This window comes from Grus americana, chromosome 9 (genome assembly GCF_028858705.1).
Source record: "Grus americana isolate bGruAme1 chromosome 9, bGruAme1.mat, whole genome shotgun sequence".
Taxonomy (NCBI): domain Eukaryota; kingdom Metazoa; phylum Chordata; class Aves; order Gruiformes; family Gruidae; genus Grus; species Grus americana.
Genome location: NC_072860.1, coordinates 22,117,347 through 22,138,802, shown reverse-complemented (window position 1 = coordinate 22,138,802; position 21,456 = coordinate 22,117,347). Strand labels below are relative to the sequence as shown.

At 38.9% G+C, this 21,456-nt stretch overlaps 1 protein-coding gene across 7 annotated transcripts in view; it reads left to right on the top strand.

The window, feature by feature from the left end:
• NAALADL2 (N-acetylated alpha-linked acidic dipeptidase like 2) overlaps positions 1-21,456 on the top strand; it is a 491,555-nt gene that overhangs the window by 50,665 nt on the left and 419,434 nt on the right. Inside the window, exon 1 of one of the 7 annotated variants that reach the window (XM_054835395.1) lies at positions 18,580-18,610. The exons of 5 other annotated variants lie outside the window; for them this stretch is intronic. The gene's annotated coding sequence lies outside the window, so the exon portion shown is untranslated. Of the gene's footprint in view, positions 1-18,579; positions 18,611-19,612; positions 19,659-21,456 lie in introns of those variants that run through there. One more of the 7 variants, XM_054835396.1, reaches the window with a different exon arrangement.

Genomic DNA, 21,456 nt, shown 5'->3' with positions numbered 1-21,456 from the left:
CCATTTTTCTTTTATTGACTTTAAAAGTGTCTGTTTGCATGAGTGTGGGTGTGCAAGTTAGGTTTTGATCTTCTTTGCTTTCTGCAGAAGTAACTTTTGATGCCAGATTTTGTAAAACCTATTTTTGTTCATGCTGAGATACTCATATGCCAATATCCTTCTTGAAAGCATATTTTCTTAACAAGCCTTGATAATGAAAATACTGGCATACCTGTATGAGGTACAGTCATACATCAGTGTAATTAGAATTGGGGTAAGGAAAAAAGATGCTTTTAAACTCTCATTTCAAACCATGAAATGAACAGACTTGAATTTCTTATTTTTGGCAGGGAATGAATTTCAACAGTAGTATAATGTTCTGAGCTTGACAACAGAGATGTTTAAAAAGTGCTTCATTATAAATTGGAAACGGTGCTTTCCTATTGAGTGTATAATTGGACTGTTTCAAAATAATTATTTCTGTGCTTATATTCTTAAATTGCCCTTTTCAGGCTTGGTTTCTTATTCTCTATGGAGTCATGTTTATTTTCATTTTTGAAAGCAAGAATTGTATCACCTTTTTATACAAACTCATGAAGTATGATTGTATTTTTCATCTTAGAAGATGCTGGCTATTGGAAGTCTGTTAATGATTTAAAATTGGTTCGCACTCCTAAACACATTCCTGAATTGCCAGATAGTTTGCGTTTGTAGCAGTTGGTGGTTTTTTTAGTAATCTTTTTACTTTCATGTACGTGTACATCTCTCAGCTGCTACGTATTAGAGGTGTAACAGAAAACAAAAAGACTACAAAGGTGTTAAGCCATGGACAGGAAGACTGGGTGTCACTGTGTGACCAGGATCTTGGTGATTAAAGCAAGAAAACCAGGGCAGGTGACTAAGTACTGCCCGTCTCACATGCAAACTCAGAAATTGTGTACCATAACCCAAAGGAATCATTAGATTACCTTTAGTTCCGGTATTTAAGGAGGAGGTTATGTGTATATTACATGAGATAAAATTTTCTGTGCTTCTCCTCCTATTTACTTTTTCTAACCTTCCATGTTCATATTTTAAACTTTGCAAGCATGAATCTGAGATGTGAAAGTACTATCTAAAATCATATGACTCTATGAAGTGGAGTCCTAAGAAAAATGACCCATTATTCTGAAAAAATTACTGGAATATTGAAGACTTGATGGCTCTCTCCCTTTGGCATAACTTACATTTTGACAAAAAAAGGACTATATTTAACTGGAACACTCAGCAGACAAGGCTTAAACTAGAAAGGAGTGTGATTCTTTTAATTGACAGTCTCTCTATAACCTTGTAGTCTCATAAATTAACTGTTCTTAAGTACTAATGACCTGGGAAAGGCAGATGTTGTATCCAGCTGTTAAATGTTTTTTTAATGCTTCCTTTTTTATAGAGACAGTTAATTCCAGGGTAAAGCCTAAAACCATTTCAGTAAAAAAATTCCTAATGTAGTCCTTAGATGACTAACAAGAACAGTGACAGTCTGCAAAAGAAGCATGAACATATAATATTAACTACTAATTTTATAGCTACTTCTAATACACTTTGGGATGGAGACAATGGTCTTCGTTCGTTATGCCTCGGCAATGTGTGGTCTGGCTACAGGAGCTGTTACGCTCCCTTCCCCATTGAGCCAAGCCCCTGCACAGCGGTGACGTGAGCTGTGTGTGCACGTGTGGGGAAGGAGAACAGGCAAGGTGGGACCGGGGAAACCCATAGCTTTGCTTTCTTGGATCTCCTGGCAGAACAATTGAGCGTTGCGTGGCCTGTTGCAGAAATGAAGTTAAATTGCTTGCAAGGTGACAGAATATTCTTTCACTGTCCCGTAAGTGTCTCATCCTCACCATGTTCACAAGGTCCTGATGCTCCAGAGCTGCAGATGAGAGCCAGGTTACCTGGCAGCCCTACGCGCGTGCTGCTGCTTGCCGTGCAGCCCAGAGATGTCTTCCAGGGTCTGACCCCCGAGGGTCCTGCTCTCAGTGGCAGGATTGCTAGAGCATGTGCCAGAGCTCTGCTTCCCCTTGCAGCATGTGCTGGGTCACACTCACCGCTCTGATGAATTGGGTCATTGTTCTTAACCCAAATGCTGGGAGTTAAAGCACTTGTCTACCTTCCAGATCTCTGAGGGGATTTTTGGTACTTAGGCAGCCTTCTCCTTCCATGTCAAGAGTTTTTTTCCTATAATAATAAATTGTCACTTTAGAAGTTAGGACTGAGAGATCATAGAATAGTTTCATTGACAACAATGTGGTCAAATGATAGCAAATCTGAGTTAGTGATATGGTTGGCAGTCCGAGTTCTACTCTTGCTTCTAGATATTTGATTCAAAACCACAACATGCTTCTTGAAGGTGTCTGGAAGGTTTTCAGCCAACTGAGGTCTAAGTTGTCTCTCTTCTAAATGAAAGGGAGTTGGGAGGAGGAAGGGATGTGATTTATTTTTATTTTTTTAAACAGATTTCACTGATCAGAAAAATTCATTGCATATGTCTGCTTTCAAATGAGGAAGAAGAGAATCAATTAAAAAAAAGAGGTCACTTGTCAAAAGTTTAGAAATAGCACATGTAGTACTGCCTCTTGTCCTTATGATAGAAGGAGTTTAACCTTTGAAAGGAGATGTTTGTTAGTATTGGAACCAAATTCTCATGCAAATTAATGAGGGTGGAACAGACTATGGCCAGTGATAAATCATAAGAATATTTGTATTTATTTGTGAATATTATGGTAAGATTGGTGAAGTACTTAATGGTAAAAGAATTGCCAAGCACTTGGAGTAGTGTTTTGTCAGCTGCTGTGTGTTGAGGAGACTTCTGGTAATACGTGTCACCCCAGGAAATGCAGTAGGCACGCACAGGATCTTGGGGAGGGTGTCCTCTGTCTCCTAAATGTTTCCATTACAAGATGAAATGCGCTGTCAAACTGAGTCTGCTTATTTCTTTCTACAGATTGAAAGCACGGAAATGCTTATACTGAACCACAACAGAATTGTTTGCTTAAAAAAAATGCTTTTTTTCACTTAGACATTTTTATTCTTTGGTACATTACTAATGGACTGACAAAGAAAAAAAAGAAAGCTAGAAATCTTTGGTCTTAAGTTTAACCTGTGGCAGATTGCAGTCACAGCAGATTTTAAATCTATATTTTAGTGCCTCTTAGTTTTGTAACTATCTTTAAGTAAACTGTACAAACTTTGCCACTAATAACCCCAAAGATAGGCTCTTAGTCTGCATTCATCTCTTACTGGCTTGTTCACGTCCTAGTGTCACATCATACATTTGACATATTTTCATAATTCTCACTGTTTTTTTTAGTTTGTGTCTTTTATGCTCCTCCTAACTGTGTCAGAAAGCAATCATAAAAATGATTTATTTTTACTCCATATGGAAGTTCTTCAGTATTCAGAAAGATTATATGAGGGTTTTAGTGCTGACTTCATTAGCTGTGATCCTGTTCTTATTCAAATCCTAGCTGGCAGAACCACTAAAATAATGTCAGAGGATTTTTTATGTCTGTATGAAATTATGTAATTTGTTTTGTAATTACAGTGAATACAAAAGCAAGGAAAAAACCTTTGTCATTAATTATTACACAGGAAAACAAAACATTTACATTTAAAAAACTTTTATATTGTGGGGACCATTGGGAATGATGCCATGTCAAATATTTATCCATCTCTTCCAGACAAAGTGTTGTGTGAGGTAAGAAAGAAAATGCAACTACAACAGTAGAAAAGCGTTCTTACCACATTATACATCTATCATTCTTACAGGGAGGGAAAAAATGTGCTCTGCATTACTTGAGGGTGCTGGGAGTAGGATGGAGACCGGTTCTGTTGTTAGAACAAATCATTTTGCCCTTCCTGTAACAGATCAGTGTTTTTGCAGCTGATTTTTTTTTCCCCTTGAATATACTGCACTTATGTGGCTGTCACTAGAAGCTCGACGGTTACCAGTAATACAGTTCTGTATTTGTCACTCCTGAGAAAATGTGGAGGAGAGCTGAGTAGAGAGGTTTCCTCTGCTGAGAAGGGACCTCTGAAGGATTGTCATGAATGGCAACGTTCCACTTTGGCTCTGACTGGAGGAGAAGTGTGCGTCTGTCCCACAGAACGAAACAAACTGAATTGTTCTGTGTCTGAAAACAGAAAACAACTAAGTTTAGATAATCAGGGACATGGTCATTAGGCCATGAAATTAATACTTGTCTGTGTATTTACTAGCAGCATGATTGAAATCACAAGGCAAGAGATTTCTGTCACCAAATTCAGTGTTAGCGCTGACATTACATGTTCCTGGTAGTCTGAAGAGAGGAGTCTAGGAATGTTTTGTGTGTAGTGATGAAGTTATCTGAGCTCTGCAAGCGGTTTCTTTGGCTTGTGTTATGGGTACTTGCACAGCTGGCATAAATGCTGGCTGTGGTCTTGAGGGCAGAGTCCCTGAAGGCAGGCTTCATGGTTCTCCCATCGGTGCCAACTGAAGTGTCTTGGCCTCTTGCTGAGCTGGAATTTTAGCCTGCAACTTGCTTCAAGAAATAAATGAAAGAATACAAATGCAGCTGTGTGAAAACAAAAATGCAGCATGGTTCTCACTTACCATAAATACATTGGGTTGATTAATTTGTTTGACAGTTTCCTTGAACTTATGCCACTGACCAAAATAACATTGCTGTTATCTGTGTTGGTTGTTTCATCAAGCTTATCTCCTATCAAGCAGTTCAACCCTTTGCCTAAATAAAGTATTCTTGAGGCTTATGGTTGCATTCAGAATTACTTTTGCAAACCATTTAGGAACAGTGACTTGTTTACCCAGGAATTAGGTGGAAAACCTCCTGTATGGTTTTATATTAAGAAAAAGTCTGATAAAGTGGAATAGGCATTAAGGAGTGACTGATAACAAAAGCTGTCAGCTTCAGGCAGACTTCTGAGCTATGTCTGTCCCTTTTACCAACTACAGTAAAAGATTTGTGGATCTGCTTGAAAGAGTGTTTTATTCAACAAGTTATTTGTTTGTGTGGTGGTACGCTTTACATTACAGGAACAGGCTTCTAAAGTGGTGTTATACTAAAAGTTACTGAATCATAAGTCTGTGTGAAATATTTGCTTTGTGAATTTCTTCCCCAGTGACATTAATCCGGTTTTAAGCATGTGAAACTTCTGTGAAATTGCAGCAATTTTATTTAATTTCGTTGAATAAAATCTCATATCAGGAGGGAACCAGGAGGCAGTGGATGCTTATTGCTCATGATATTAACTTGCATTTAGCTTCAATGAGAAAAGCTCTTAAGCAGTGCTTAATTTCGAGCACAATAATCCTTGTGGTTGTCAGTGAAACTATTCTCCTGCTCAATGTTTAGTACACCTTGAATGGTGTTTGTGAAGGGTTGTGTAATGCTCAATTCCATCCGCTTTTATGTACTTCCTTGTCACGTCATCTATAACTGGATATTGAAAATAGAATATGTGATATGTAGCAGGCTGGTAAACTTAGGCAAAGAAGTAATTGTCTAAGGACTGAACAAACTACTGTGAAAGTAAATATTGAAAATTGGAAGATTGGAAAGTTTTTTCTACTGACTTCCTAAAATCCTCTCTATTTTGCTAAATCACGGATTCTCTCTTGATCCCAGTAGTTTGTGTTAATTTTATAGACCTTTATCACTGCATCTGCAAAATGCAAGGGTAATTTTTTAAACTCTGAGCATTGGACAAAAGAAAAAACAAAAAGCCGTAAATATGCATAGCCTGTGTAGGTTGCTTTGTTTAGAAATAGGGAAGGTGAGACCAGTGTTTTTTCTGCTTAGTGTTGGGGTGACACACATTAGTTAGGAGGTTCTGTCTCAAAACCAAACTTAATCTGGGTCATTCTTTAAATTTCTTGAAACCAAATTTGCCCATATGTTAAGAAGGTGACTGTTCCGCTTGTTGATTCATCGTGGTTTGGAGGCTGAGGTGAGATATTGAATTGGTACGGAAGTGTAAGGTTAGAAGTTGCATCACTACCTGAACAAGAACCACCCCAGGATCTATAGCCAGTATCTGCTGTTCTATACCCAATGGACATCCATGCCAGAATCTCTTGCTCTGCTTCCTTAATGTATGGCAATCCAGTCCTTGTCTTGCTGAAGTAGAGTCTTGCTTAACCTAGTTGGAGCTATGGCTGTGCTGCTTGGGCTGTCTGGTCTTCTATTAGAGGTGTTACTAATATAGCTCTTCTCTTGAAACTGAAGGACAATCATATTTGCAAATAGTTGTCCTGCTTTTCGGTATCAAAACCATGACCATCACCATGACCACCCTTCCCACAGATGTTGCTCTGCTGTCAGCTCAAGTCCTAACAGGAATGGCGAGTTGTGTCATGTTTTATTAATAGACCCAGAAACATGGTTGGAATGTAGTTTGAACACCTCATTGCTCATTATCAAGTAATTGGTACTACTTGTTGAAGTCAAGTGGCTGAAATAAAGCAAGTAAAAAAAAAAAAAATGAATTTCTGGTAATGTAAAATTCACACCAACTCTCAGAGCTCAGATCTTACCTGGTTGGGTGCTGCAAATGTACTGGTATGTATAAAATGGGCTCTAATCTGCTGTTGAATGATGAAGAACTTGCAATAGAATGAGATAAACATTTTTAATTGCCCTGTGTCAAAGGGAATTCAAAGAACTGACCTATGTCAAAGTAATTTGGACAAAAGCCATCAATACGATAAAAATTTCTCTAAATATCCTTAAGGTGTACAAGTGTTAGCTGATATTACTAGTTTCCTTAAGAAAACTGCTGAATACTTGTTGTGAAACTATAAGGGAAAGATTAACTTTACCTGTTCCTAAGATTCTAAATCTTAGGCTACTTTATACTTAAAAAAAAAAAACCAAACCCACAACAAAACCCAAAACAAACCAAAAAACCCAAACCCTAAAACAAACCCACAAAACCCCCTGTTAATCTTTGATTTGAATAGAATATTGCGGGCAAACAGGATACTACTTGACCATTCCTAGTTATTCTATTTGTCATAGAGGTTTTTGCCAATGTTACAGTTTAATGAAGCTTACAAAAATAACTTTGCAAAGGAAAATATTTTTAAGAAAAAAATATGTAAACCCAATCAATGCTGAGAAGACTCCAAGGGTAGAACTGCACAAGTTCCTCAAGCAATGACCATTGGCAGTGTTCAGTGTAGCATTTCTTTGCTTCAGTCTTCACTGGCAAATCCTTGAGCCACACTGCCCAGGTCACACAAGGCAGGGACTGGGAGAATGCAGAACCGCCCACTGTAGGAGAAGATCAGGTTCGAGAATATCTAAGGAACCTGAAGGTGCACAAGTCCATGGGACCTGATGAGTTGCATCCGTGGGTCTTGAGGGAACTGGCGGATGAAGTGGCCAGGCCACTCTCCATCATATTTGAGAAGTCCTGGCAGTCTGGCAAAGTTCCTGCTGATTGGAAGAGGGGGAACATAACCTCCATTTTTAAGAAGGGTAAAAAGGAAGACCCAGGGAACTACAGGCCCATCAGTCTCACCTCCGTGCCTGGCAAGATCATGGAGCAGACCCTCCTGGAGACTATGCTCAGGCACATGGAAAACAAGGAGGTGATTGGTGACAGCCAACACAGCTTTACTAGGGGCAAATCATGCCTGACAAACTTGGTGACCTTCTATGATGGGATTACAGTGTCCGTGGACAAGGGAAGGGCAACTGACGTCATCTACCTGGACTTGTGCAAGGCATTTGACACTGTCCCGCATGACATCCTTGTCTCTAAATTGGAGAGACATGGATTCGATGGATGGACCACACGGTGGATAAGGAATTGGCTGGATGGTCACACTCAAAGAGTTGTGGTCAACGGCTCAATGTCCAAGTGGAGAACGGTGACGAGTGGTGTTCTTCAGGGGTCAGTATCGGGACCAGCACTGTTCAACATCTTTGTCAGCGACATGGACAATGGGATCAAGTGCATCCTCAGCAAGTTTGCCAACGACACCAAGCTGTGTGGTGTGGTCGACACACTGGAGGGAAGGGATGCCATCCAGAGGGACCTTGACAGGCTGGAAAGGTGGGCCCATGTGAACCGCATGAAGTTCAACAAGGCCAAGTGCAAGGTCCTGCACGTGGGTTGGCGCAATCCCAAGCACAGCTATAGGCTGGGTGAGGAATGGATTGAAAGCAGCCCCAAGGAGAAGGACTTGGGGGTATTGATGAGAAGCTCAACATGAGCCGGCAGTGTGCGCTTGCAGCCCAGAAAGCCAACCGTGTCCTGGGCTGCATCCAAAGAGGTGTGACCAGCAGGTCGAGGGAGGGGATCCTGCCCCTCTACTCCGCTCTGGTGAGACCCCACCTGGAGTACTGTGTCCAGCTCTGGGGGCCCCAGTACAGGAGAGACATGGAGCTGTTGGAGAGAGTCCAGAGGAGAGCCACGAAGCTGATCAGAGGGCTGGAGCACCTCTGCTATGAGGACAGGCTGAGAGAGTTGGGGTTGTTCAGCCTGGAGGAGAGAAGGCTCCGGGGAGATCTAATTGCGGCCTTCCAGTACCTGAAGGGGCCTACAGGAAAGCTGGTGAGGGACTGTTTATCAGGGAGTGTAGTGACAGGACAAGGGGCAATGGGTTTAAGCTGAAGGAGGGTCGATTTAGATTAGATGTTAGAAAGAAATTCTTTCCTGTGAGAGTGGTGAGGCACTGGCACAGGTTGCCCAGAGAGGTTGTGGAGGCCCCATCCCTGGAAGTGTTTAAGGCCAGGTTGGATGGGGCTTTGGGCAATGTGGTCTAGTGGAGGGTGTCCCTGCCCGCAGCAGGGGGGTGGAACTAGGTGATCTTTGAGGTCCCTTCCAACCCAAACCATTCTATGATTCTATGATTGCTTCCAAATATAGCTTACTGTGACAGTAGTACCTGGTTAAATCTGTTTACGTTATCAAGGGAGTGTTAGTTGTGTTGTAGTGATGGTGTTAAAGCCTCTGTGCATCACTCTGCTGTAGTTCTTTGGAGAAATATTTAAATTAAAGGCATAATACTCATTTTACTGAGGAACTGCATAAAAGATGTGAGGATGAAAGAGCTATCATGCTGATGAAGGGCTATGTTGAAAGGCATCAGATAGAGTTTGTTGGAGCCACTGTCAGTAAAAATGGTAATTAATCAAGACCCTTACACTCCCTTTTTTTAATTTTGATCTCTATTAGAATCCTATGAATACGATAAGTGTATTCTTTTGAATAATAACTAGCCTGAACCAAAATGTTTGTACAATTGATCCATCAGACTCAGTTACTGTTTGATTTGCTTTCTGTCTAATAAGATACTGCTTTTTTTTCTATTCAAGGACCTAATATTTTCAGAACTTCTGAGATTTGAAGGGTTGTGGAGAGGTGAATGATTTTGTGTGTCTTGATAACCAGAGAACAACTTAAAAATAAAAAAAGCAGAACCCCCCCAAGACTTTGTCCAAAAAAAGCTTATCACATACATATGTATATTTATATGTATATAAATATATAACACATGCATATTGATAAATATACTTCTAATGCATATATCTTTTTATATACATAAAAAAATAAAAGAAGCAGAAGCACAGTCTCTTCACATCAGTTTGCCACTATTATGTGCATCACGGTATATAAAGGTTACCAATGGCTCTGTATTTAGCTTATTCTTGATGTGAAGTTGACACTTAAGCATCATAAAATATTTATATGGATTATATATTTATATTTTCAGGATGCATTTACAGAGCATGCAGTTTGCCTCTACGTCTTCCTTTCTCTTACTTCAGAGCCTGTAATACTAATTTCTGAAGTTTTTCATTAAAGTTTCTGACTTGTTCAGCATTGGTCAATAAGTGGCATAAGTCGTGTGTCAAAAGAACAGATTCTCACTAACATCCTGGAGTGTTTAAGCTGATTGGTCTCTGGCAGGGATTGTAATTGCAGTGGGAATGACAGGCACTATGCTCTGCTGACCCATCACTGTGATTTCTATAAAAGGTTGGATGTTCTATATAACATTTTCTCTCCTGTAATTTTTTTTTTAGCATTTGTAAAGTTATTGCAGTCATCTTATTTTTGAAAAATGGTGAATGTCAATCCATTGTTATGCTGTCATTCTAAAAATAAAATAAGAAAAAAAAATCAATTATTAAAAAAATTAAGGTGCAAATACACAGCCAGATGAATGGTACCAGCATACTTGATTCTTCCTGCTCTCTGGAGCTCCTGATCTCCAAGAGCCTTGGTGCTACGCTGTGAGCCGGGCTGGAGCGTGCTCATGGAAATTGTGCTGCTGACTCCAGTGGGAATAAAATTAGTGTTTATAGCTCTACATGGCAAAGCTTTTTCTTTTACTGCAGCTCACGTTTGAATGAGCTTCTAACATTCCTCATTCTCAGCAGAGCATTAGACCAAAAGGTTGATTACTACTACCATAAACCACTCAATGTATATACTCTTCTTTTTAATTTGACGTCTCCCCATCTCCTTTCAGAGAAAACAAATGGAATGTGTAATCCATTACCACCTACAACTTTTTTGCCAGTTTTCTGTTTAAATTACTTTTTCTATATTAATTTTCACATTAGCTGTCTCTTTGATGTAATAATTGAGTCTGCTTCAGAGTGGAAAAAAAAAATCATTGAGGAATGTGTTTCAGATTTAAAAAGTGATTTGAAAAATTGCTTTATTTAATAAAACTCTGGATGATTTCTGGTACTGGTTTTGGCTCTTTTATGTACTATTATACATAAAGATAGCTGCCTAAGAGGTGACAATATTGAGATTTTATAGTGTAAAGGTATGAAACTGTGGCACCTGTCCTTATAGGACAGATCTGTTCTAGCTATAATACTGATCTTACTGGAGTTCAATAACTTACCTCCTGTTAGCTTGAATGCAATTCATGTTAGTTAATGACCTGCAATCAACCTGTACATAACTCTAAGTGCCTGATTAGTAGAACATTTAAACATAAGTGAATGTGGCATTAAGCATCTTCTGCAACAGGGCACAGGTGGTCCATAGATTTCTGGATGAGGTTGACTGGGAAAATTTCAGAGCAGCTCAGGAAGTGTTCTTGGGGAGCATCGTCATCTGTGCTTGTGCAAAATGTAAGTAATCCAGGGGCGGTGTGTGTGGGGAGAGTATCAAAACAGTTGATACCTCAGGTAATTATGAAATAATTTGTTTAACTTAGATTTTGCAAGCCATTATAAGCCGTCAGCTGGTGACATCATGGTATCAAAAGCCACCAGTGACCTGTCATGTTGTTTTCTAACTCTAATTTTCTGTTATAAAATAACTCAATTTCAGTTTTTCTTCTATGGATGTGCTTATGCTCCTTGCTTTGTATGTGTGTAAACAAATATATATATATATACATTTGTGTGTTTATAAACACATATCTCTAAACCAAAAAATACATACATGAATGCAGAAGTTTGGGGTTTTTTTTTAAACAATTAGATGAAGTAAATTATATTTTTCTTTCTCTAGATGCAGCTGTTTATATAATAACCTGTTGGGTTAAATAAAGTGTCATTGGGCTGCAGATCCATAGACAGTGGTAATCATTGTAACTGTTAGCCTAAAGAAGATGTGTTTAGCCTTATCTCACTAGTGCGTTATTAATAGGATAACGTTATTTAGGGTTGTCAGGAAAATCAATATTGAAATACGGTTGCCCCAGTCATTAGTATCATCAGTAGAAGTAGATGCCTTCTGGTTGGTAGTGTAAGGAGATCCATGGCAAAGGAAAACTCCTGACTTGCAGAGAGGAGTGTACTGTAAAGTACAGCATGCCTCTCCTGAAAGGCTGGGCAATGGGGAAATGAAAAAAACCCTTTGAATAATTGAATGTGGTATCTGAGGATACAGGAATAAGGAAAGAGGAAATGAAGATGACACTTTGCAGTGACACTATGACATTGATTTTCATAAATCTCCAGTGGTAGATTAATGAAAAGTTTTATTTTGCACACCGGGAGTGCTGCTCTGTGTGCTCTGACAGCTCATTAGATGCTTATTGTGGTAGGTGGTAGCAGGAGCGCTGAAAGCTCGGGATTGAGCAAGGAAAGTGTTTGCTACTGTGCAGGTAGCAAATTCTGGTGCTTGCTTCAACTTTTAGAGTAGCATCAATTTACTGCCTCGCTGGACTGAATCTTGTTTGGCGCTGGACATGCTAACTAATGCAAATTTTAACCACATGATAGATAGCTGGAACCAGAAATATCTCCCAAGTCTCCATTCTGCCACTTGAAAGCTTTAAGGTGTAAAAATTTATGGCGGACTTGCCCAACTTGTGCCATTGTGGGGCATTCAATTATGGATCTATGAGGCTGGCTTGATATTTTTCATTTTCTAAACTTCTATGCAGTTACTCATTTCAGGACAGACTCAAAGTGTAGTGTTCTGGAAACTGTGTCCCCTCTCTCTTAAACACTGTTGAATTGCTGCTGAGAAGCCTCAAGGGAAATAAAAAAATAACCGAGCTGAATCAGATCACCGAGAGTGTGTTACATGCTGCCACCTGTTCACAGGGATGATGAGGACTTTGGGTAATGCCAGTTTAATGACTACTATTTTCTGTGATCATCAAAACAACTGTTAATTTTTATGTTACAGTAGTTTTGTGGTTTTTGCATATTTTGAAGTTACTTGAATTTCTGACAAATTGTTGGAAACTTCCACATCATGGTATTGTTGTGTTTCTAGCCTGTAAGTGGTTCGATGGCTGCTTGACTTTACTCTGCTTCTTGACCAGGGTTGTAAAATCTAAATGTGCTTGGTTGGGCAACAGGACTAGTGTTGAAAGCAAATATGGCCCAGGGTGTGGTCAGAGTATAGCTGTTGAGGTCAGCCAAACTGCAAGCCAATACATACGGATTTTCAAGTCTAAATAAGTTAAAACTTTTGGTAGGCTGAACATATGGCCTGCTGGAACCATACACATTGTTATTTTTAAACTTTTTCTTATGAACCTGTCTTTACGTACGTAATGTATGGTCTAAACACCCTCCTCCTTCCTGCTTGTGCTGCTGAAGCTGTAACTGGTTTCGCTGCTATAGATAATCGAGTTAGAGCATTTTTGGTGCTATTTGTACATGGAAAAAGAAACAGCCGAAATACTGCCAGGTTTGCTTGGCTCCCCAGGAAAAAGAAGCAAGATCTGGGGCTGGGGGGGAACCCCAAGCTTTGCTCTGCAGGGACGATTGGTCACCTAGGGGAGCTGCTGTCTGAGGACTTATCTGAAGTTAAAACAAAACCAGTACTGCCGTGTTCAGGAGACCTGCTCCGGGCAGAGGGTGAGGAGATAGTGTTGGACCGCTTGCTTGGCATCTGGCAGGCAGATGTGTGAACCAAATGGGAGAAGCTGTAACTGCTTCTCGTGGCCAGAGGAGAGCCTTTCCCACTCGCTATGTGGAACTGAGTGTTACTGGGTTTGTATTTTAATAGAAGCAGTGTCCTTTGAAACGTTTAGGAGGTGCATTGAATGGAGATGCCAGCCAGTCTGCAGATCTGTGATTTTTACACAGGTTTACCTGAAGTCTCGTTTACTCCGTGTTCCAGCTGCGTACATTTCTCAGTATTTTGCAGACAGGACATGCAGTTAGCCTGCTCTAGGCTGGGAATTCCCAAGCATAGTTGACCTAGTTGCTAATCTTGAGGTTAAGACTTCTGTTGTACAGTGGTGGGGACAGCAGCTCCTGGCTCTGTGCTACATCTAGTAAGGTTTTGGGAGGAAATATCAGTCCCCAGCACAGCTTCCTCCCGTATGTGGGGTAATGTGAGGGGCTGCTGTGCTGTGCTGGGCCGCATACAGGTCCTGGAGAGGCTCTTCCAGACATGTTTTTTTTTTGCATATTACTTAATAGTAGTCTGTGTGTTGCTAGTTGCAGATCCACGAACAACCTCAGGGGAGTCGGTGGTGAGGTTTATAATCCTCTCAAGGTAATCTAATAGAAGCATATTTCTTTCTAGCTAAAACTTAATGCTTTGTGGGTTTTTTTTCGTAAATAGTTATGGTGTTAACTAATACTAGTGTAAGGTAGTGTAGATAGATGTAGCCCATATCTCTTTCAATCTGTCTCTAATCCTGTCTAAAACCTTATGCTTGGCAGCTTAGAGTCATAAATACAGGATGCAAATGTGAAACGTCAGGAATGTTTACACAGAGTGCTAAGCTATGATTCATACTGAAATAGTTTTATCTTGTGAATTCATAGCTAAGAATTAGCAGAATTCATATGACTACCAGAACTTGATAATGTGTGAAAGCTGTGACAAAAACACTTGTGATGCACTTTTGTTAAATCTCAGAAAAAAGTTTGAGAAGACTCATGTATAACTAAGAAATAAAATGCATAAACATTTCAGTAAATGCATTTTAAAAGTTTGACTGTCAAAGTAAATTGATGAAAACTCTACAGACTTGTTTGGGGAAGCACAAAAACATATGATGAATTTTAGGAGTTTGATTAAGCCCTGTTTACTCTGACAGCAGATAACAGTTTTCCTCTAGTAGCAGAGCTTGTGCTCTTTAGACAACTCTGTGCTTCTCTGCTACGATGTGGTTACTCAGATGTCTCCAGAGGTCGTAGCACCCAGCTGAAGTGTAGTGGCTCTTCATTTCATGCTGTGTGCATTCATTAAGGTTGGATAGTTCATTGTGTTATGGTTTAAGAAATAGTTTTCCTGTGTACACGTATGTTTGGTTTTGTGCATTTCAAAGAATCATGCATTAGAAAATTTTTGGGTTTGTGCATTACAAAATACTGATTTCATAATTCTTTAATGGAGGCATGTCCTTCCTAGAGAAAAGGAGACCTTACAAAGAGAGGTCAGCGCTAGACAGAATGTGCAAAAACAAATAAATAAAACCCATTAGAAATAGTTGAAAAAATGTTTTGTAGATAATTGTTGAACGAATGTTCTTTGTTTAAAATTATCTACATTTATTACTCCATTCCAGAAGAAGAAAACAGAGGGGCAAAATGAAGTATAGAAACTTTTTTCCAAGCTTTTCTTTTCCTTGAAAGCAAGCACTTGCCATTTTTCCCCTTAAGTAGGTTTTTGTTTAGTCCTAATGTAACTTAAATAGTTAATGGCAGGGAAAACAACTGGGAGAGCCAGCTGTGGCAGCCTGTTCTCCATTCCTACAAAATTAAGGGGCTTAACTTCAGTCATGGCTTAATTAATATACAGATTATTTCCACTATTACTAAAGCTGATGGGCATTATTCTGGAAAGAGTTGTGTCTTTTTTTTTTTCTTAATCAGAATCCATGTTCCTACTTAATCCATGCCACCTGGGCATGTATTAACTATATAACACATTGATGTATAAATAAATGTAAATACATATCAGTTAACAGTAGTTAAATTTGTCACCTTACCTTGCTTGGAGTGATACTTTGGGATGCTTTATAGTGAATGTACAAAGCAAGCCTGGGGATGCTTCCTTCGGCTTGGGAATTTAGCTACAGTGGAGCTGTGTTTTACGTTGCTTGAAAGTGATGTGTGCTGATTATTTCAGTAGGTTATTTCCCAAATGGTAAGATAATGTCAGTACTGTTCCCAAATGCCAACGTATGTTGGTAATTTCCCAAAAAAGAGGAAAGTGACAAATTTATTTTTGAGAGAGAGGAAAAGCCGAGTAGGACAATATATGATGTGTCAAACAGCTATATAATTATAGGAATGGAAAGACAAAAATATATCTCAGAAATACAAATATTTGTTATTTATCTCAAATCCTAAAATTGGAAGCTGATGAGAAGCTGCTCTTACTTTGTAAAAGACTGACTGACTTGCATCAACTGTCTCTATCGCCTGTGTTATTTTTCCCATTGTTGCCATTGCTGCTAATCTTTCCTCTCAATGCTTTCCCAAGTCTCTTAAATCTCATGGGTTTTCCAGACTTGCTTGAAACTGAGAGGTAGACTAATATCCTTTTCCCTGAGGTATACTTCTGACTGTTTGCTTCTGCTAGAGGGAAGAGGTTAGAGATGGAGGCTGCTTAATCATCTTCAAGATGATTAGTGCTTGAGCTTAATGGAAGTATGAATCCCAGACTTCCTTTAAAATGTAAGCCAGCAACTGGGGATAAGTAGTGGTTAACTACTAAAGGCTTTGTTCAGTAGTTGGTGGAAACCTGAAAGACTTGATGTTTATGACATGAATTTCCACTTTCTGTTCTGTTGGTGGGCTTTCTATACAAGCAGCAGATTATGAAAACATACATTTTAAAAAGTGGTGAAATGGTTTTAAATTACTCTTAAAGTGTTTCTTTTTTAGAGATGAACTGTCCTTATGTGCTTATCAAACCTTTTGCAAGTTGAGACGAATCCATGATTCTTTTGGCTGTCTGCAAAAAAAATAGCTAAGCAAGCTCTTGAAATCTGTTTAAAGATAAATTGCAGAGGTTACGCTGACATGCTAGCTGAATTTTCTAGGAGTGTTTGCCACTCTCTTAAGAGTGTGCTACAGAGGCACATACACACACAAACAGGAGAAGAGACTGGTGAAGGAAATGGGAATATTAACCTCCATGCCTTCTCTTTAGCTAAAGCAGAAAAATAAAAGTCCTGATTTTCATCCTTTTTCTTCAGAGTTTTTCCCCTAAAATCAGAATTTCACAATCAGAAATTTCACAATCTGACAGCAGCAGATTGGGAAATTAGCAGTGAAGCAAACAAACTCCCATATCATACTCTTCTGTGCTTGCTACCCCTTAAAAAAAAATAAATCTCTTTCTCAGAACATCCATGTGATAATCTGCAGTGTAATAAATGCACAGGTTCAGTTGGTTTGTTTTTTTCTAGTGTGCAATATTTACCAGTTTATGTATTCAGCACAAGTTTTTGAAAACAGTATAAGTGGAAACAACTGAAAGGGTATTTACAAGTGCATGCACTACTTGCTTTACAGATTCAAAGAAGAATTTGATACATTGGCAAATGAATCTTGGGTTCCTGAGTTAGTTGTAAAGATGTGTATAGTGTGACTTGGCCTAAAGATGTTCTAACAAGTTGGATTTACTGGTGTGAATGTTTTTTGTGATAGCTCTACTAAGTTCAGCATCTTTGCATTATTTATAGCCATCTGCTTGATGTGTTGAAGGCTCTGGCTCAATTAGATTACCTTTTAGCAGTAAGAGCTCTCAGGAACAGTACAAACAGACACATTTCTGGCTGCTTCAGAGTAAATAAGAAAGTAAATGAAGTCAATAGTGTCTTCATGCAAGTTTCTTTAACTACTTATGGAATAAAATGGACATGTAACGCAAATATCCCGAACCAAAATCTGTGGTGACCTTTGCCCTACACTGTGAAAAGGAAGTATTAAGGTATAGAATCACAGAATCATAGAATGGTTTGGGTTGGAAGAGACCTTCAAGATCATCTAGTTCCAACCCCCCTGCCATGTGCAGGGACATCCTCCACTAGACCAGGTTGCCCAAAACCTCATCCAATCTGTATGGAAGTATCTGTGTATTTACAAAGGATTAAACAAAACAAAACAACAAAGCCACAACCCAATAAGTTACAAATGCCTCTGAGCTGCTGAATTTTCAAAAATCTACATTTCAGTTTTGTAAGACGGAGGTTTCTAAACTTAATTGGGGGCGTGGGGTGGGGAATGTGACTTTTTAAACAAGATGTCTAGAAATACCAGCCAAGGTGATGGAAACCACAGCATACTGTAATCCTGTGGCCACAGGCAAGTCCTTCAGTCCTTTTTCAATCTCTGTTTATAACAGCAGCACTGGGAGAACAGCATTCCTCTTCTGCATGATCTGGTTTGGAGAAAAATTATGTTCACAAATGAGTCATTCACTGTGGAAATATGGGATGAATGAGGTAAATTGCAGTGACTCCCTCTTGATTATGGGTGGAGAAAGGAAATGATGATCTTTAATATTTCTAGAGAGCTGTAAGTTGTAAACAAGAGTGAGTGGCTCCAGAATTTTTCTGTGTGCTGAATAATCAGGGTAAGATTGAGAGGCAAAACAGCGTTTGACCTTTGCTGCTTCTCGTAACAAGGGTTGGAAGGTGAAAAGATGACCAAGATTTTGTGCTCTTGAAGTCAGCAGTGGTATAATACCAAGGAGAGCTCAAGTGTGCATTCATTTATTTGTGCTGAATAAAGCCATGTGAGTGGATGCAAAATTCAAGCTTCTTATTGTGTTCTTGCCAAAAACCTGCACCTGGGTGGAGGGGTGCCTTGTGTCAGCAGCTCTTCCTGAGAGCCAGCAGCTCAAAGGGGATGCAAAAACTGTAAGTTGCAGTCAGGAAAATTGCTCTGGGAAAACTGTATTCATACTGGAAATGTGCAGGTCAGTATATTCCTTATTTTTAAAAATTATTTTTCTCTGTTGAATTTGACTTTTTTAAACTGCTTAAGAAAATCATTTGTATACTAAGACTCGGTGTTATTAACATTGATGCAATGGTGCAGTTTCTATAGTTGGGAGCTTCTTTGCGTGTTGATTATTGTTTGTTTACGGGGGGAAAATTAGAAGAGTGTGGAATTCTGCCTTCATGGAGATGAACAGAAGCTGTCCACTTTAAGGGCCATGGATAAATGGAGCACACACAATATCAGTAATGTTCTTGCTTGTAATTATGTAATTTGGGTTTTAGCATCTGCTTCTTTCTTAATTGGGTAAATTACAACTGATACAAATCATTATGACAATGACAGTAATTGCAGATTGATCAATTAGAGGAACAAAGATGCTGAAACTAATTTGATCGCTCCCCTAAATCATCTCGGGCTGCAGTTGTATGGAAACTCTGCCATTTCTTCATTTTGTGGAAGTTGTTTTTCACTTTCAAGCTGCTTCCCAATATTCTGAAATCAGCCCGTTATTATTTTAGCATGACATTTGGCCTGCAGTTCCCAGCTAGGAATGAAAAAGGCTATCATTGGTCCTCTCTGCACAAAATAGCTGGGCAGAACATTTCTGTATACAGGAACCGTTATTCTCACCTTTTGAAGAGCAATTTCTTTGATGACTCGGAGAATATCTGACCTTCAAAGTAAAAGCTGCAGGCAGTACAATTTGCCTTCATAGCAGTTGCGTAGAGGTTTTGGTTTTTTTGTATGTGTCTGTCTTGTTAGCTTTGAGAATAATCTCTCACTTTTCTGTAAATTGTAGTGATCCTTGTTGAATTGGTTAGTCCCATTTGGACTTAAAACGAAGTTACCAATATTGGAGACAGTAATATTTAAGAAAACATCCTGCTATCAGAGGAGCTGCAAGAAGGACTTCAGGGGAATTTGGATATCGTTTTTGGCAAATTTAATCTGGAATTTGTGCTTCTAAATTCTTGAGCACATTTTAAGACTTTTTTCACTAATTCATAAAAACTCTGATGTACTCTGGAATACTGTAGCGCAAATAAACATTGTCAGCAATTAAAGATACCGCAGTTAGCAAAGAAAGAAATGTTTTTCAATTGAAAAGATTTTTGCACTAACATTCAAAGATTTCACTGAAAGGATAAATATTTAAACTTTGTTCTGTCAACTGTTGAGATTATTGATGTGTTCTCTAATTTCGACCCAGAAAATTCAATACATTGGGCTGACAGAATTAAAGTGTCACAGATGCACACCAAGGGCGGGGTGTCCAATTACTGTATCAAGGTAATAACTGTGTTCTTACCTGGAACTATAATATTTTTTAAAAAAGCTATTTCTTTTGAGGGATAAGATTATTGATTAAAAAAAGCTGGGGGGAAAAGTCCATACTAAATACTGATTGGTTATTGTACAACGCTTGTCTGTATTGATATCTACTGTATTGCGGTAGGTATTAATATATCCAATTTAATACTAAGGTTTCAATTTCAAATTTAAGCAAAATAATACAGTTTAGGATTGTCTTTTCTCTCTGAATACTGTGTGTTAACAAACATTTTTTTGTGGCTAGTGATTGTGTTTGTGGCTAGTGATTTTGCCAAAAGCAATGGAATTTTGCTAGATTTATAGCAGAACAAGTACACAGAATTTTGCCCTCTATTCTATTAGATTGGCTTCTTTCATTCATCATAATTTTTAGGACATCTTTACCTTTCCCTGGATAGGTTGACAAGGTCGCTTCTGCTGTACGGGACTGGCTTTGGGCTGTAAAACAACTCTGAGCAGCTGTGTTTGAGAAGTTAGTTCTTTGCTACAGTTTTGTACTGCTATTGAAATCCAGTCCTGTGTGACTTTCATTCAATGGTGAAAATGAATCTGGAAATTGAGATCCCACCAGTGATCTGCAGTTTCTTTCCCTTTGATTGTTGCCCTTTTGCAGGAAGGGCTTGCTGGTGTGGAGATGGCATTGCAACAGATGCGATTTTTCAGAGTGAGGTCTATTTGCTTTGCTATTAGGGCACCTGTTCTGAAGAAAAAGGCTATTATGGTATGTTTGTGTAAAGATGTTTTTGCTACTTGATGTGTCTGTAGGAGGCTTGGGCAAGAGGCTAAAAGCTGGATTTTATAGAGTATGTGTTAAACTTCATGTGATATTTGGCTACATCTTTGGACAAGGAGCTGAATTAGTTCTGTGTTTTGGTTTCTGGTGCTCTATTCCACTCTGTGGAAACTAAGTGGATAATCTGTCCTCTGTTAAAGCAATGTGCTGTTCTACTTAATGCAGAAAAACCTTCAACTTAGCTTTTCATTGTGGAAGTAAATGTATCAAACTAATCAACAGGCTAGAAGAGCTGACCTTTGTAGCAGCTGGGCCACAAATTCTTGAAAAGCATTGCTGACTTTACTCAGTCCCTCCTGAATCATTTTCATGAATTATTTTTATTCCCAGTAAATTATATATAACCAAAGGACAGCAAGCACTTGTTAAGAGTGCTAAAAATCATTCCCTTTTGCTCACATACAGTCTTGATGAGAGCCTGATGCTCCAAAGTACTGTATGCGCCCCTTTCCTTGGGGGCAGATGCTTATTAGCCTTCTGTAAGATAAGGGACTGTAAGAGCAAGTAACCACGCACAGTTGTTTACTGCTAAATAAAAACATGTCTAAGTTCTTCCCTAGTACAGAAAAATCCATTTTCATATAGCTTCATTGTTGAAAAGAGCACTTTACAGAAGATTAGGAAGGGACTGTGCGGGGGAGATACTCCATACAGTAAGCTCAGCTTAAACCTATGAGAAGTAGCCAGTGTCTTTCACAGGCAATAAGTTAGCAGGTAAATTTATGACTGCCAATGAGAAAGACGGCGTGATTCTGAGAAAACTATTTATTTAGAACTATTTGAGTAGTTTAGTTAAAGATGAGACAATTTACCAATACGAGGATGGTGAAATTTCTTGGAGATTTAATTTGTAAGATGCTAGGACAGTATTTATAGAACAAAAAAATCTCTTAACCTGAAGTCTGGTGAGGTATTGGTATTTAAAGCAGTGGTGATGCTGTTAGCAAGAAGCTTTAATTGTAT